Here is a 16,367-nt window from a genome sequence, read left to right on the forward strand (position 1 = left end):
ACAGAGTCCCTTTAAGAAGATGGTGGATCGAGGTTTTTTCCTTATTTTCTTCTCTGCACGACGATGGCAGAGACCTGCTGGTTACAGTCCCGCATTCTGCCACTTGGCAGACTAACCGGGCAGAATTTCTTGTGGTATTCCTACCAGTATCCTGGCCGGTGTATCATCAATTAAGATACCACAGACGGTCGGATAGCAAATCTAGTTCGTTCCGTCTTGTGGTTTCGGGTTCAGCGCTCTACCCTTCCTTAGCCGCCACATGGGTTGCTTGACCAAGGGGAGGGAATGAAAGTCTCCGGGTCACAGACTTTAACTACTTCGTTCCACAGTATAGCTGGCCAATCAAATCTTCTGAGCGGGAGACTAGCAAGGGATCGTATCTCTTCTTCAGACTCAACCAGCAGTGGAAGCATTGTCCAGGACAGTCTAGATCTAAAGGTACCTTCACACATAACGATATTGTTAACGATATTGTTGCTTTTTGTGACGTAGCAACGATATCGGTAAGGAAATCGTTGTGTGACAGCGACCAACGATCAGGCCCCTGCTGGGAGATCGTTGGTCACTGAACAAAGTCCAGAACTTTATTTCGTCGCTGGATCTCCCGTGGACATCGCTGGATCGGCGTGTGTGACACCGATCCAGCGATGTCTTCACTGGTAACCAGGGTAAACATCGGGTTACTAAGCGCAGGGCTGCGCTTAGTAACCCGATGTTTACCCTGGTTACCAGCGTAAAAGTAAAAAAAAGCAAACACTACATACTTACCTACCGCTGTCTGTCCCCGGCGCTCTGCTTCTCTGCACTCCTCCTGCACTGGCTGTGAGCGTCGGTCAGCCGGAAAGCAGAGCGGGGACGTCACCGCTCTGCTTTCCGGCCGCTGTGCTCACAGCCAGTGCAGGAGGAGTGCAGAGAAGCAGAGCGCCGGGGACAGACAGCGGTAGGTAAGTATGTAGTGTTTTTTTTTTACTTTTACGCTGGTAACCAGGGTAAACATCGGGTTACTAAGCGTGGCCCTGCGCTTAGTAACCCGATGTTTACCCTGGTTACCGGCATAGTTGGTCGCTGGAGAACTGTCTGTGTGACAGCTCTCCAGCGACCAAACGGCGACGCTGCAGCGATCCGGATCGTTGTCGGTATCGCTGCAGTGTCGCTTAGTGTGAAGGGTCCTTTAGGGATCTTGGTTCCAAAATGGAGGGAATGAAAAGTATCACCATTCTTGGACCTCAAACATCTAACAACTTTTGACAGGGCCCTTTGTTTTTTCGGATGGAGTTCCTCCGCTCAGCCATTACTTCAACAGAAAAAGGTGGTTTTTTTTCTGGCATCCATCGACATTCGGGATTCTTACCCTCACATGCCTATTTCTCCTCTCTACAATAATCTCTTCGCAGTTCCATTCGCGAACAGCATTTTCACGACCTGGCCCTTCGGCCTGGCTACCACACCAGAGTGGTCGCAAGGGTCATGACGGTTGTCATGTGCTTCTTGCACCTTAGAAGCATGGTCGTCCTGCCCTATTTGGTCGACTTTGTAGCCGCTCTCCTAGGACTACGCTGAGTCGTCTATATCACTTGCAATTACCTCTCTACTGGGCTAGCAGCTAAACTTAGTCAAGTTTTTTTCCCTCATTCCCAGCGCAGCAGATCCTCTTTGAGGATGATCCTGCCCAAGAAGGATGGTTATTCTCTCTCGAGTCTAGGTCGTGGCCCTTCTACAGGGAGCTTGCGCACTTGATCTCTCATTCCCTCGGTTCATTCAATTCGCTAGGAGGGTTCTGAGGGAAAGGACGTCAACGGAAGCGGTTTCCTTCGCTGCGCTCGTTTTCTGCAAGTCAATCAGGCTCTCAAAGGGTAGTCTCTGAGCTCCTTCCTCATCCAGAGCCTTCTCCTGGCCCAATGGCTATTAGGAAATACCATTGCCAGTTTTCTTCTCCCGATCATCTCTCTGTAGATCCGATCGGTACGGCTATTCCTTCAGCAGGTCCTCTGCCTTCTGGCGGGTCTTCAGTTGGATAATGCCACGGCTGTGCCACAAGTTAACCATCTAGCAAGTACCCACAGTCAAACGCCATGGCTAAGGTACCTCGCACTCTCTGATGGGCCGAGATCTATCTTCGGTGATCTCAACAGTACATACCCTGGAGTAGAACACTGGGCGGCAGACATATTCATCCGTCCGGGTTTTCTCCTCAAGTGAGTGGGAACTTCACTCGGAAGTCTTCCATCGGACCTGCCTTCACTGGAGTACTCCAGAGGTAGTTCGGATGGCGTCCAAGCTGAACGCCAATGTACTCCAGTTCATGGTTTGGCCTCGCGATCCAAGCCCATCGCAGTGCATGCTCTGTTCTTCCATGTACCAATTTCCATAACCCCTCTTTCACTACGTCTGAAATCTTTTCGGAAGCGGGAAGGGCCCCAGTGATCCCGGGAGACCCGCACTGACCATGTCAGGTTTTTCTCGCTTGCGGTACTAGTATTTTTCCGTCTTATTGCGACAAGCTGGAAATATGGTCGTTCTCGCAGGGAGCCTTAACCTGTAGTTCTTCCCTACCGCGTACCGTTAAATCCGTGGGACCTTAAGGGTCCTGGGCATCTTACAGTGGACTCCTTTTTTTGATCCGGATAGACTTTTCTATCAGGGAGGGTCACTCCCCTTCTTTCTCTGCGTTCTTGTCCTCCTGATGATGAGTTTTCAGATCTCGACGCTCTGTTCTTTTTCTTTTTTCCTTATTACCATCAGGGCAAGGTTGCCCTCTAGCCATCCCCTTCCCTCGTTGCCAAGGGGTATTATATTCCCCCTGTTGCAGGGGCATCGTCCTCTCATCTCCTTCGGCTCTAGTCCACAAAGCGGAATGGGTTCTCCATAGTCTGGAAGAAGCGAGTGCTCCGAGTGGGTACGTATCGAGGACGACGTCCTTCCAAAGGTTGGACACTTTACTCGGGTTTTTCGATGGTAAGTAGGCTTCATGACGGTCGCAGGAAGGGTTTAGCCGTTTTCTTCGGCCACGTTAGCCTGGTAGATTATTTTCTCCATCCAGGAGTCCTTCCGTGCTAGATGTCAGCCTATCTCCCTGTCTGAGGGCTCTAGGCGCCAGACGTCGGCAAGCACGACCGTAAGCTTGCGAATTCCTCCAGGCCGCATGCATTCTTGAAGAACTATAATTCACTCACTTCCACAGATGTGAGTCTGGGCAGGCGGACTTTGCAGGCCGCGGTGGCGCACTTGTAAGTAGCGGCTACAAGGCCTGAGGTGATGTTCTCCCCACCCAGGGACTGCTTTGGGACGTCCCATGGTCTGTGTCCCCCAATGAGGCGAAGGAGAAATAGGGATTTTTGTGTACTCACCGTAAAATCCTTTTCTCCGAGCCATTCATTGGGGGACACAGCTCCCACCCTGTTATTAGCTTATGCTTTGTTTCTATCTTTTGATATGTTATACTCTTATATATAATGTGACATGCTTTACGCTTATATGTCGTTATTGATCTCCTACTGCTTTTGCACCGAACTGGTTAGCTGGGAGCCAGCAGGAGGGTGTATACTGCAGGGGAGGAGCTACATTTTTTTGTATTACTTAGTGTCAGCCTCCTGGTGGCAGCAGCATACACCCATGGTCTGTGTCCCCCAATGAATGGCTCGGAGAAAAGGATTTTACGGTGAGTACACAAAAATCCCTATATTAGTGGCCTTAATATCAGCAAGAAGAGTGAGAGATATCCAGGCCTTGTCTGTAGATTCCCCCCTTTCTGTCAGTATTCCAAGATGGGATAGTGGCGAAAACAGACCCTTCCTAAGGCTTCTTTCACACTTCAGTTGTTTGGCGTCAGTCTGCTCCGACCTAGTGACGGATCCGTCACAATTGTTGAGAAAACTGTTCTAACGGATCCGTTTTTTTGACGGATCCATTACTTGGGGGTTGTCTGGGAAAAGTATCTACTTTTTGGAGCATGCGCAATTGAAAAAAGCGGATTGGGGCGTCGCCCATAGGCGGCCATTCTATGGAATGGCGGATGTAACTGATCCGTCGCGAACCGCCATTTCGGCGCAGACAAAAAACGTTATGTCCGTCAATATCTAGATGACGTCCGCCAAATCTCGACGGATCCGTCACATGGTGGATGGAACAGGCGACCATCCGCCACAATCCGTCGCTAATGTATGTATGGGAAAACAGCGGATCCGCCAAAAAAAAATGGCGGATCCGCTATTTGAGGAAAATGGCGGTTTCAGACTGACGCCAAAAGACTGAAGTGTGAAAGAGGCCTAAGGTGTCGGCTAAATTCCATAGATCTCAGGAGAGTTATCTTCCCTCCTTTTATGATAACCTGACAACATCAGAGGAGGAAAGATTTCACACCGTAGGTGTGAAGAGAGCTGTCTAAGGGTACCGTCACACAGTGCAATTTTGATCGCTACGACGGCACGATTTGTGACGTTCGAGCGATATAGGTACGATATCGCAGTGTGTGACACGCTCCTGCGATCAGGGACCCCGCTGTGAATCGTACGTCGTAGCACATCGTTTGAAACTTTCTTTCGTCGTCTAGTGTCCCGCTGTGGCGGCATGATCGCATGGTGTAACAAAGGTGTGCACGATATTGTATACGATGTAAAGGGCGGAGGAGCTGGCTACGTAGGAGCGCTGAATTCTCCACCTCCCGTGTGCTGATTGGGCGGTACAATACTGTGCGCTCATTCGACAAAGGACTATTGTTCCCAGCGGATAAAACCGGAGCTCTCGAGCGCGCTATTCATTTCTCTCGGTAGCACGTGCTGTAAACAGAACTCCTAAATTCGCTGGATTCCCTGGACTTTTAACTACTAGACTTTTACCGCAAAAGGTATGTATAACGCTACAGCGTAGCATATGTTGCGCTTCAACGGGGATAAACGCTGGAGTGTGGTCGATTGTTCCTTTGAGTAGGGTAGGCCTGAGAACCTCAGGTTCACAGCTGTAGCGTGGCCCAATTAATTAATCCTTTTACAGATCGAGATGGTTGACTGCCCCATTTAATACCAGTAGTAACATATATAGTTATTAGATCAATGGTCAGAACATTGTTTTGTAAGCACGTGTATTTATTGTACGTTTGTTTTCTTTTTAGGAACTATGCTCACTTCCGATGAGAGTTCTGTTGTTGCTGCTGCCCTGGTGTTTGAGGCAGCACGTCTCCAAGAGGAGAGACGTCCTAAACGAAAACGTCGCATGTGGACCCGGAGCTGGCTGCAGAAAAGATCCACATTGTCACACATGGGTCTCATAAGAGAGTTACGTGACAATAACCCTCATGATTTCCGAAACTACCTTCGGATGTCCGAGGAATCCTTCAAAATAATACTGTCTGCTGTTGCGCCACTCATACAAAGGCGTGATACGCCGATGCGTGCAGCCGTGCCCGTGGAGGAAAGGTTGGCGGTGACACTGCGGTTCCTGGCAACAGGAAGGTCTCTTCAGGATTTGCAGTTTTCCGCCGCTGTTTCCAGACCTTTCCTGAGCGTTGTGATTCCGGAGACATGCGAGGCCATTGTGCAGAGCTTAAGGCATTATATGGAGGTACTACTATATTTTTTTTGGCTGCTGTGTTATGTCGATATATTATACTAGCTATTGAACCCGTTCTACGCCCTGATGGCGAGCATTTCTATTGGTATATGTTCTACATCCTATCATGTGCTGCTCCCATCCTGCGCCCCCATTCAGACGTGCTGCTGTGATCCTGCGCCTCCAGTCTGACATGTGCTGCTACCATTTTGCGTCTCCATTCTGATATGTGCTGCTCCAACCCTGCGCCACCCTTCTTTTATTTGCTGCTCCCAACGTAATTTTATTGATTATATAATTTAGATATATTGTTTAGCACCCCCTCTGAGTCACCGAAGCCATCTGAAAAAATGGCTGCCTGCATACTCAGGGTTGTTGACTTTGTTATACTAATCCATACTGCGCCTCAATCACTGTAGGATGTCCACATGAGAGTGTATGTGCATAATATATTTGACCTAATTTGTACATGTTTCCTTCTCATCTTGCAGTTTCCCAAGACGGCGGATGACTGGAAGAGGATTGCTTCCGATTTTGATGAGCTGTGGCAGTTTCCAAACTGCGGTGGTGCATTAGATGGAAAGCATGTGCGCATCACGCAACCAGCCAACTCTGGATCCTTTTTTTTCAACTACAAAGGATATTTCAGTGTGATCCTCATGGCCCTTGTCAATGCGAACTATGAGTTTGTCGATGTGGATGTTGGCATGAATGGTCGAGTCTCCGACGGTGGTGTTTTTGAACACACTTCATTTGGGGAAAGCTTGAGGAACAATGAACTGCTGTTGCCACTAAATGAAGACATAAAAGCAAACCTAAATTTTGTCTTCATCGCTGATGAAGCTTTCCCTCTTCATCCACATTTGCTGAAGCCATTTGCACAGAGAACACTCACACCGGAGCGCAGAATCTTTAATTACCGGTTGTCGAGGGCCCGTCGTGTGGTTGAAAATGCCTTTGGGATTATGGCAAATCGGTTTAGAGTGTTCCACACAGCTATCAACTTGAAGCTGCCGTCTATAGACTTTGTGGTTTTGGCATGCTGTGTGCTCCATAATTTCCTGAGACGTCATGATACGAGCTCCTATTCTCCTCCTTCGTTTATTGATGCAGTGGACGCAAGAACCGGAGATATTGTGCCCGGGGAATGGCGTACACAACCTGATAATTTTACAGCTCTTCAAGCACTTGGATCTGGCAGACAGGCAGACGATGCAAGGGACTGTCGCGAAAAATACTGTCAGTACTTTAATGGTTCTGGAGCTGTACCCTGGCAGGATCGCGCCGTATAAAAAAATATTTTTTTTTCCTTTGCTGTCATATAAACCTCTCTAAATAACTTTAAATGTGATGCCTATAAAATGGTGCTGTTAACCCTCATAGCTTGGTAAACATTAAAGAAAGAATGCGAAGATTTTTGGTTTTTTTTGTAACAATTTCTTGGTTTTAAATTATTAAACGACAAAATATAACATAAACCCCCCCCCCAAAAAAAAATTATCTCCTTCCACGGCCCAAGAGGTGTCGCAGCGTCACGCCCTGCTGCTCTACTTGAGTCTGGAGGAGCGCTGCTGTCTGCTGCAGGAGCGCTGCTGTCCGCTCCAGGCGCAATTGTCTCGCCAGGAGCTCTCTTACGGTGGGCGGTTCTGTGGATAGAAGAGGTTGGAGAACCAACGTTGATTCCGCTGAAAATACATCTCGACCTCTGGGGCAGGACCAAATTTTGTGTGTTGTAAATTTCTATTTGGTCTGGCACCACAGGGCGATGTAAATTTTATTAAATTTTACAGTTTTAGTTGTCTATTGTGACATCCAGCAGAAAACCACTCGTATTATCTTGATACTTACGGAGAAGGGACGCCGGTTCCTCATTGCCAGAACCAGAGCTGCTAATTTCCCACCCCAGCGATCTGGCCACTGCTGCAGCATCTTAAAGGAAATAATAACAGATCTGGTTAACTATGGAACACGCCGTTGGGAAGCGCTCGCTGTTTTGGTCACTTATGTATGTTATGTTCTGGGGAGAATGCCGCCGACCCGGGGGAGGAAGAGGAGTGTCGGAAGGGAGGTGTTGAGGGTGGTGTAGGGGTGCGAGGCCGTCTGCTGTCTGGTGGTGGCGTGGTAGGCCGCTGGGTCATTACTGCGTCTGTAATGTATTCAAATATTTCCGCTACCCTCTTATGTCCTGTATGCAGTTGAAAAACTGTAATCTATTATTGTTAACTTACGTGACGTCATGGACTGTGGGCTCCCGCTGGTGGTGGATGCTGTGGTGCTGCTGGCAATGGCAGGTACCTGTTGCCGCCGCTGTCTCTCTACACATAAAGTTAACAAACGCAATCTTTAAAAACACATGTAGAGTGCTGCAGATCAAAGCTAACAATATACTGAAACATAAAATTTATATCACACTTCACAGGGGTGCGAGGGTGCATGGTCGCAACAGATGGTGGAGGCGTGGTAGGCCGCTGGGTCATTATTGCGTCTGTAATGTCTTCAAATATTTCAGCTACCCTGTTATGTCCCGTGTGATGTTAAAAAAAAATGCAATCAATGATTGTGAACTTACGTGATGTCCCGGACTGTGGGCTCCCACTGGTGTCTGAAGATGGGGTACTGGTGGCAATGGTGGGTCTCACTTGCCGCCGCTGTCTCTCTACACCTAAAGTAAAGAATCACAATGTTTACACACAAATGTTGAGTGCTGCAGATCAAAGCTTACAATATACTCAAACATAAAATAGAGATCACACTTTACAGGGGTGCGATACTCAGACATGTATGTGGGCTCTGGTGTTCAATGGTCTTCCTGTCTTTGGAAAACGTATTATTTCATCAGTAGGCCAACCTCCTCCGTTAATATTTTTGGGAAATTGAGAAACTAAAAATAATGGACATCATAATAATTTCAAGATGGTGGTTGAGATTAGGGAACCCGACAAGTTTTCTCACGGACAACGCATATTCTGCTTGGAAAATAACTAAATTTTACAAAAACGGGGCATGTGTTTTAATGCATTTGAGGTCACGTTGGCGACCATGAGCGCAAGCCTCCCTCCCAAACCCCCCCCCTCCTGACCGTGCATCTCCCAATCCCCCCATACTAGTACTTGCCTCGCCTTGCCTCCGCACGCAACTCAGCAAACATTTGTGGCGTTTTATAGCGGAGGTCAGCCCATTTTTTACGCAGCTGAAGCTGACTGCGGCAGACGCCAAACCTCCTCTCCATCATTCTGGCTATGTAGCCAAGCACTTCCCGCTTGTGGATGTGTGGGTGGGCAGGGCGGCTCTCCAGACCCTCATAATCCAGGGCATCCATCTGTCTAATAAAAAAAAAAGGAGCTCTGGCTGCCCCAGAGGAGCAGAACGCATTCTCGCCGCCATTTTAGATGGAATGACCCTGAACAGCAACGCCCAGAGGAGGAGCTGTACTCCGCCGTCCTGCCGCCAGATCGGCATCGCAATAGCGTTGCCGTTTATGGACAGCGTCACATTTGTGACGGCTGAGCGGTACGGAATGAACGCACATAGTAAATGCCGTTCGAAGGATGGTTATTTAACGCCGGAGCGTCACGTAATGTACGCTCGTGGTCTATGATGGCGTGATGACGTTACAGCGTTCCGGCGTGCCTGCGCTAGCTTGTTTTGGTTCCCTGACATCTTGATAATGGCTGCCAGTCGCCGTGATCCTCCTATGGGCATCCCAGAGCTCAAGTTCCTTATTGGAACAATGGATCGGATGCAGTACGAGACAACTGGGCTGGTGCTGCACCGCAACCAGCACAAGGATGAAGTTGTCCGTGTGGTGTCTGAGGGCCTCAGGAAGCGGTTTGGGATAACTCGCAGCAATTCCCAGATTGTGAAAAAATGGGGCGATCTCAAGTCCAAAAGCCCAGAGCGCCTGCAGGAGCTTCGCAAGGAGATTCGCAGAGGTCAGTACGCAGGTACCCAAAAGTATGTGGCACAGCTATGGGGCAGTTTGAACGTTGCAGAGCCACTATGTGGCACAGCTATGGGACAGTTTGAACGTTGCAGAGCCACTATGTGCCACAGCTTGAACGTTGCAGAGCCACTATGTGGCACAGCTATGGGACAGTTTGAACGTTGCAGAGCCACTATGTGCCACAGCTATGGGGCAGTATGAACGTTGCAGAGCCACTATGCGGCACAGCTATGGGACAGTTTGAACGTTGCAGAGCCACTATGTGCCACAGCTATGGGACAGTATGAACGGTGAAAAGTACTATGTGGCACAGCTAACTGCAGACCTACCTTTTTTTTTTCCTTCACAGAGGCAAAGAGACAGCACCGCCACCGCCACGAGGCATCCCGCACAGCCTCTTCTGGATCTGTGCCCTCCGGGTCAACTCCTCCAGATCCTAGTAGGTTCCCACAATTATGTGATTTGGATTCAGTTGCAGGTCCCCTCTTCCCCCCCTCCTCCCCCGGCAGCCAGTGTTGCCATATATGCTAACAGACCTTTTTTTTTTTTTCCCTTCACAGAGGCAAAGAGACAGCGCCGCCGACAGCACGAGGCATTCAACATGGACTCTGATCCCGAAGTGCCCTCCGTGCCTCAACATCCTAGTAGGTTCCCACAATAAAGTTATTTTGATTTTGTGGCAGGCCCACTCTTTCACCCCCAACCCAAACACCACCCCCCCCCCCCCCCCCAAGTCAGTATTGCCTTATATGCTGACTGTTTTTTTTTCTTTTTTCCTTCACAGAAGCAAAGACACATCGGGAGACTACAGTGTTATTAATGTTATGTTTTTTGACCCACAGCTGTCGTCAGTGTGAACAAAGAGGATCTTGAAGCCGGCATAGAAAGGCTTATCCACACTATGGCGCGGATTCAGGAGCAGCACAATGTGGCAATGGAGGAGCTGCAGAAGCTTCGGGACATGTGCCAGCAGTTGGAGGCGGGCCAATAATACATTTTTGGTTGTTACATTAAAAATATTTAGTTAAACTATGATTCCATTTTTTTTGTATTAGTTAACTGTACATGAATTTGTTACGTTAATTTGTGCCCTCATACAGTGCTGTGATCGAGACACACCAATCAAACAGTCGTGATAGAATTTCTAATAATAGCTTTTATTTGAAACATTATTTTAACAAGACAATAAAATAAAAAGTAATGTAAAAGAAGTTAGGAAATCACAAATTGTGATACGACGATTCTTCCGGCTGATAACTTTGGTGCCTGACGGGCGAAGCCATATGTGAAGGTATTGGCGTGTAGGAGTGGTTAGGGGGTGGCTGGCCGAAGTGGGAAACGGGAACATTGTGTCGCATTGGTGTCTGACACTGTGACCAACCATTGTAATATGAGGGCTCTGTCCGCTGCATTGGCCGGGAATAGACCAAACGAGTGTGCTTGTCCAAATCGCCATCTGTACCCTTGTTTACTGCTTCCAATATTAGACGCTCCGCTAGTGTTCTTTGGCTGTCGTCCATTTTGGCCAGTTTGTCAACAACATAGTGTCCAAACCCCTGCAACGCAGGGCTAACATTGTTTGTTAACACCTTTTTTGCAAGGCTCAACAGTTCATGTGAAACGTCTGAGGTGGCTTTCCGTTTCCTTGGACCTTGCCTCGATTGAGTCCTGGCAGGTGCCGCCTCCACTAAATCTGTTGTCGTGCAGTCCTGTGAACAGTCCAGTGTACTGTCCTGCGCACTGTCATCCTGGGGGAAAAAAAAAAAAAACAAGTTACGAACCTGGCAACAAAAAGTTTGACCACCATAACCGCATCCAAACTATATATTCGTAGTAGGTAAAAAAAGGTTGTAATATATTTTAAGCTTAGTAATATTCTTTAACCTTCCCATTTATTTAATACTTTTAACTACACTGTTCTGACTGCTAGGGGAACCTGATGAATATTTTATAGTCTAAATAGTCTCAACAAGAGTACATCGGCAGCTTGAAGCGATACTATTTTCTATATTGCTTAGATGGTATGGTTTAGAAATATCGCCATTTCATACATATTATGTTCCCCATATAATACTTTACTGCGACAGGGTTACTTATGTGGACATGTTTTTGTAATAACTTCAAACTGATGTGATAATCAGAAGTATTAAACATAAAATGCAGAGAAAAATTATGTAATTATAGGACACATTGGTGAACTTTCGTCCAAAGAGCTACTTACTTGTTGCCCTTGTGACTCCTGCTCGGCGTGGTTCTCCGAAACAATTTGTTCCACAGGTGCCAACAAGCGAAAACACGTGGAAGTCCGTGGCACCTCTTGGTCCCTCAGAAAATTCAGATGTTCAAAATACCAAAGCTTTGGCACATAAACATCTTCCGTTGAAGCCCCGGACTTTGTAGTGTGAAGAACCTTGTTAAGCTCCTTCCTCCATACCGTGCGGAGCGCCTGAATTTTCTTTTTAATAACCGCTTCGTTTGCTGGCTCTTCTGGTGCATGACGATTGTAAAGCTCAATGAGCTTTAAATAACCCTCCTGCCTCTTTTCCCTGTTACAATACTCTGGAGATTTGATTTTCCAGAGGCAGGGAAAAGACTGGTATATTTCGATGAATTCCCTGATGAATTCCACACGATTTGACATCTGAAAAATAATTATAAAAAAAAAAAAAATTACACGGTTGTCAAAGAGTCCTTTAAACAATACTTTTGCCAGTGTGCCAAACGCTTAACAACAACAGCCACACAAAGAGCTCATGCCTACCATCCATTGTTCCATCTGCCACGCCATAGGCCACCATAACCCAAAACAGTGTACCGCCTGCTTCACTACAGCAGCCACACAAATCGCTCATGGTGACCATACATTGTACCATCTGCCACGCTGTAGCTCACCAGACACAACCAGTCACAACCAGTCACAACAGCGTACCATCCGCATCGTTTCAGCGGCGGAACGAAGCGGTCATGCCGACCAAACAGCGTTCCATCTACCACGCTCTAGCCCACCAGTCACAACCAGTCACAACAGCGTACCATCCGCATCGCTTCAGCGGCGGAACGAAGCGGTCATGCCGACCAAACAGCGTTCCATCTACCACGCTCTAGCCCACCAGTCACAACCAGTCACAACAGCGTAACATCCGCATCGCTTGTTTCATCTGCCACGCCATAGGCCACCATAACCCAGAACAGTGTACCGCCCGCTTCCATACAGCAGCCACACAAAGCGCTCATGGTGACCATACATTGTACCATCTGCCACGCTGTAGCTCACCAGACACAACCAGTCACAACAGCGTACCATCCGCATCGCTTCAGCGGCGGAACAAAGCGGTCATGCCGACCAAACATCGTTCCATCTACCACGCTCTAGCCCACCAGTCACAACCAGTCACAACAGCGTACCATCCGCATCGCTTCAGCGACGGAACGAAGCGCTCATGACGACAGTACATCGTTCCATCCACTATGCCCAAGCGGTGTAACATACCTCGAAGCTGCGGTGCAAAGCGTGGAATATTCTGTGAAATACTGAATCCGATGTCCTAGTCCAACAAGTGTCCAAGTACAAAGTGAAGAAAGGAAATTTTGAAACCGGTGAGGTGGCTTGGAAACAATAGCGCTCAGGTGACAAATTTTCCAACCAATTGTGTGCACAGAACCTGTGGCCTATCAGCACATAGCTAGCAGCTCGACACGCCCCCTAGTGAACAACGTCACGCACAGATTATGCAAAATTTGCTCTGAATCGTCTTGTGTGACACGACCGTACGACTGTCCCATACGACTTCTACATCGCAAATACGTCATGAAATTATCGCTCCAGCGCCGTACATCGTGAAGTGTGACCGCAGTGGAGCGATAATTAAGCGACGATGTAACGTCACAAATCGTGCCGTCGTAGCGATCAAAATTGCACTGTGTGACGGTACCCTTAGCCTTTTTAGATAGGACTAGACCCTGGAGGCAGAGCAGGGCTCTCTTTGTGTCATTTCCGGGCCACAGGAAGGGGTTTGGAATCACAAATACTTGGCCTGCATGCCGCAGTCTAACACAGTGCTGACCAGACAGTTGGTCACATGCCTGTGATGGGCCCGACAGCTATTGTGCTGCTCAGTGGCCAATGAGTCCGTTTTTATCTGGGGAGTCGAGCAAACTGGTTGTTGCAGAATCTGTGTGATGGAAGCCTGCTTTAACCAATAAGCTCTCAGCCTGGTTGTAACAAAGTGCTCATTGGTTAATAAAAGGTTCCCATCACACAGTCCTATACCTGCACTGTGTGACAGGAGCCTCTAAGCTGAAGAAGCTCACAAACTATTCTCATCCAGATTTCCAGAACAGGAAGGCTTAGTAGTTGCTGCAAAGTGAGGAGTAATGTTTCTCCCACCTAGCCTCCATATTGTGATCTCGTTCCTCTTTATGCTGAGGAGCAAGGCATAAAGGACTTGCTAAACGTGGCGTGAAGAGGTAAAAAGGTTGTCCACCTTTTGGGTACTACTTTTTTTTTTTTTAATATATGCAATTGGGGCAAAGAGTCATATTTGCTATTGGGTTTCGTTAATAATCTTGCACAGTTTTCCTCATAAAGCTGCTGTGTAACACTATTGCTGGCTGCTGAATGAGTTAATGGGGTTGGCCACATTATTTTAAAAGATGCCTTAAAAAGTCCAAAATTTGTAATTACGGTAACCCCAATTGCAAAAATAAATTTTTAGCATGCATTTAAGCAAGCAAGAAAAAAAAGTCCCCTTACGTTTTTTGGCAACTTGCAGTAAAAACCTATGAGAATGTGATTCTCAGACTAGAAAAGGTTGTGCACGTTAATAATTATTGTTCCTGCCTGAGTGGGAGTAGTTATCGCGTCGTTGCAGCGTGCCCAATAGCCAGTACATAGCAGGCAGCCTTTCTGGCGACTAATTACCCAGGGTGCAGTACCTACTCTGACCTGAGAGTAAGGGGGGCGCCAGAGAGCTGCAAGTGTTAAGTGGAACTGTAAGCGGGATATACATAAATCCCTGCAGTTCGTGGTATATAGAAAAGCAGTGGGATACCTAGAATAAGCCCCTGCTGTAAACTAAGAGGTCAATAGCCTTGTGTGTGTTGTTTCATCACATTGTAGCAGTGGAGGGATAACTAAGATAAGCCCCCCTGCACATGTGATAGCCGTCTGTTGGCCTCAAGTCACCTCAATCTGTGACGTAGGGGTGACGGTCACGGTGGGAATCCTGACCAATTGGTGACAGCGGTCAGGGGAATCGTGACAATTGGTGGCAAGGCGGTGGGATATCTTAGAGCATTAGTGATTTGGTTTGAGTAATCATTCCTCTCACTAAAAACTTGCAGAAAGTTCTTGCGAGGACTCTGCGCAAATAAGTTTGGAGAACGAACTCAGTGCTTTTTAGTTGTGAGACAATTGCGTACTGGTAATTATCCCTTCCCTTTCTCTTCGTTTTTCTATCCTATCTTTTATTTGGCAACCATGGCTGCGAAAGGGGAAGCCTGGTACAACCAGCAGAAGAAGGACTTTCTTGCTGGGATATGCAAATGCCATGGCCTGAACCCCCAGGGTAAGACCAAGACTCAAATGGTCGCTGAACTGGTGCAATTTGAAGCAGACCAAGCCAGGCCACAGAGCCCAGAGGCCGCAGAAGCCAGCACAAGCGAACATGGTGCTGCAGCAGAGGTCCAACCACTGAATACGGGCCCTACTGGCAACCAGGGGGGCGCATACCTCCTCCTGCAGCTGGCTCTGCAACAATGCACCGCAGATGACCTAGAGGGACGTCGGCAGCTGATTCAGCAATACCATGAGTGAGCCGAGCGAGAGGCCCAGCGAGCCGAGCGGCAAGCGGAGCGGGAGTACCAGCTGCAGTTAGTCCAACTGCAAATGCAGGGGTCGTCCCAGTCCAGCCGTGAGCCCAGCAGCGCTCAGATACCTAAGCCCCGGCCCGATCACTTTCCTGTTATGGAGAAGGACGGAGACTTGGACACTTTTCTGCGGGCCTTTGAGAAAGCCTGCAGACAGTACCGACTGCCTACAGATGAATGGGCACGATACCTGACACCAGGGCTGAGAGGTAAAGCTCTGGAGGCGTTTGCTGCCCTCCCTCAAGAACAAGATGGTGACTATGAGGCCATCAAGCAGGCTCTGATAGCCAAGTACCAGCTTACACCCGAGGTGTACCGTAGAAAGTTCCGGACACTCCAACGTGGCCCACACGACAGTTACAGTGATGTGGTGCATGGAATAAGTGCATAAGTGGAACTGTAAGCGGGATATACATAAATCCCTGCAGTTCGTGGTATATAGAAAAGCAGTGGGATACCTAGAATAAGCCCCTGCTGTAAACTAAGAGGTCAATAGCCTTGTGTGTGTTGTTTCATCACATTGTAGCAGTGGAGGGATAACTAAGATAAGCCCCCCTGCACATGTGATAGCCGTCTGTTGGCCTCAAGTCACCTCAATCTGTGACGTAGGGGTGACGGTCACGGTGGGAATCCTGACCAATTGGTGACAGCGGTCAGGGGAATCGTGACACACGCCTTAAAAAAAAAAAAAACCTAGCCTTCATCAAACTCACACCTTTTCTAAATGCTACATAAAAACGACCTCTCAACCTTATTAGTAGAGTTGAGCGAATTTCTTTGGATCTCTCCTTATTCGGCAAGCTACAGCACGTACCAAATAAACTGCAGAGGGAACCCAGATACCTGGAGGGTGCCGGTTGATCGGTGCTGCAGCTGCATGTCATGGCTATGTCACTGTCACAGCACAAGCATGGACAGTCCAACACACAGGCTCTCCATGCATATGTAGTGACAGTGACACATGCAGCTTCGGCACTCCCAGGTATCTGGGCTCACTCTGCAGCTTATTCGG

The 16,367-nt window shown here is 48.1% G+C and overlaps 2 long non-coding RNA genes across 2 annotated transcripts; both read right to left on the reverse strand.

The window, feature by feature from the left end:
* Nucleotides 1-7,553: 7,553 nt before the first annotated feature.
* On the reverse strand, nt 7,554-8,587 carry LOC138672122 (uncharacterized). Its single transcript, XR_011319591.1, has 3 exons — nt 8,114-8,587; nt 7,773-7,859; nt 7,554-7,690 (listed from the first exon to the last, which is right to left on the reverse strand). It is a non-coding gene; the product is annotated as an uncharacterized lncRNA (long non-coding RNA).
* Nucleotides 8,588-10,625: 2,038 nt separating this feature from the next.
* Nucleotides 10,626-11,858, reverse strand: LOC138672123 (uncharacterized). The gene is made up of 2 exons (XR_011319592.1): nt 11,709-11,858; nt 10,626-11,235 (listed from the first exon to the last, which is right to left on the reverse strand). It is a non-coding gene; the product is annotated as an uncharacterized lncRNA (long non-coding RNA).
* Between the last annotated feature and the right edge of the window lie 4,509 nt (nt 11,859-16,367).

This window comes from Ranitomeya imitator, chromosome 3 (assembly GCF_032444005.1).
Source record: "Ranitomeya imitator isolate aRanImi1 chromosome 3, aRanImi1.pri, whole genome shotgun sequence".
Taxonomy (NCBI): domain Eukaryota; kingdom Metazoa; phylum Chordata; class Amphibia; order Anura; family Dendrobatidae; genus Ranitomeya; species Ranitomeya imitator.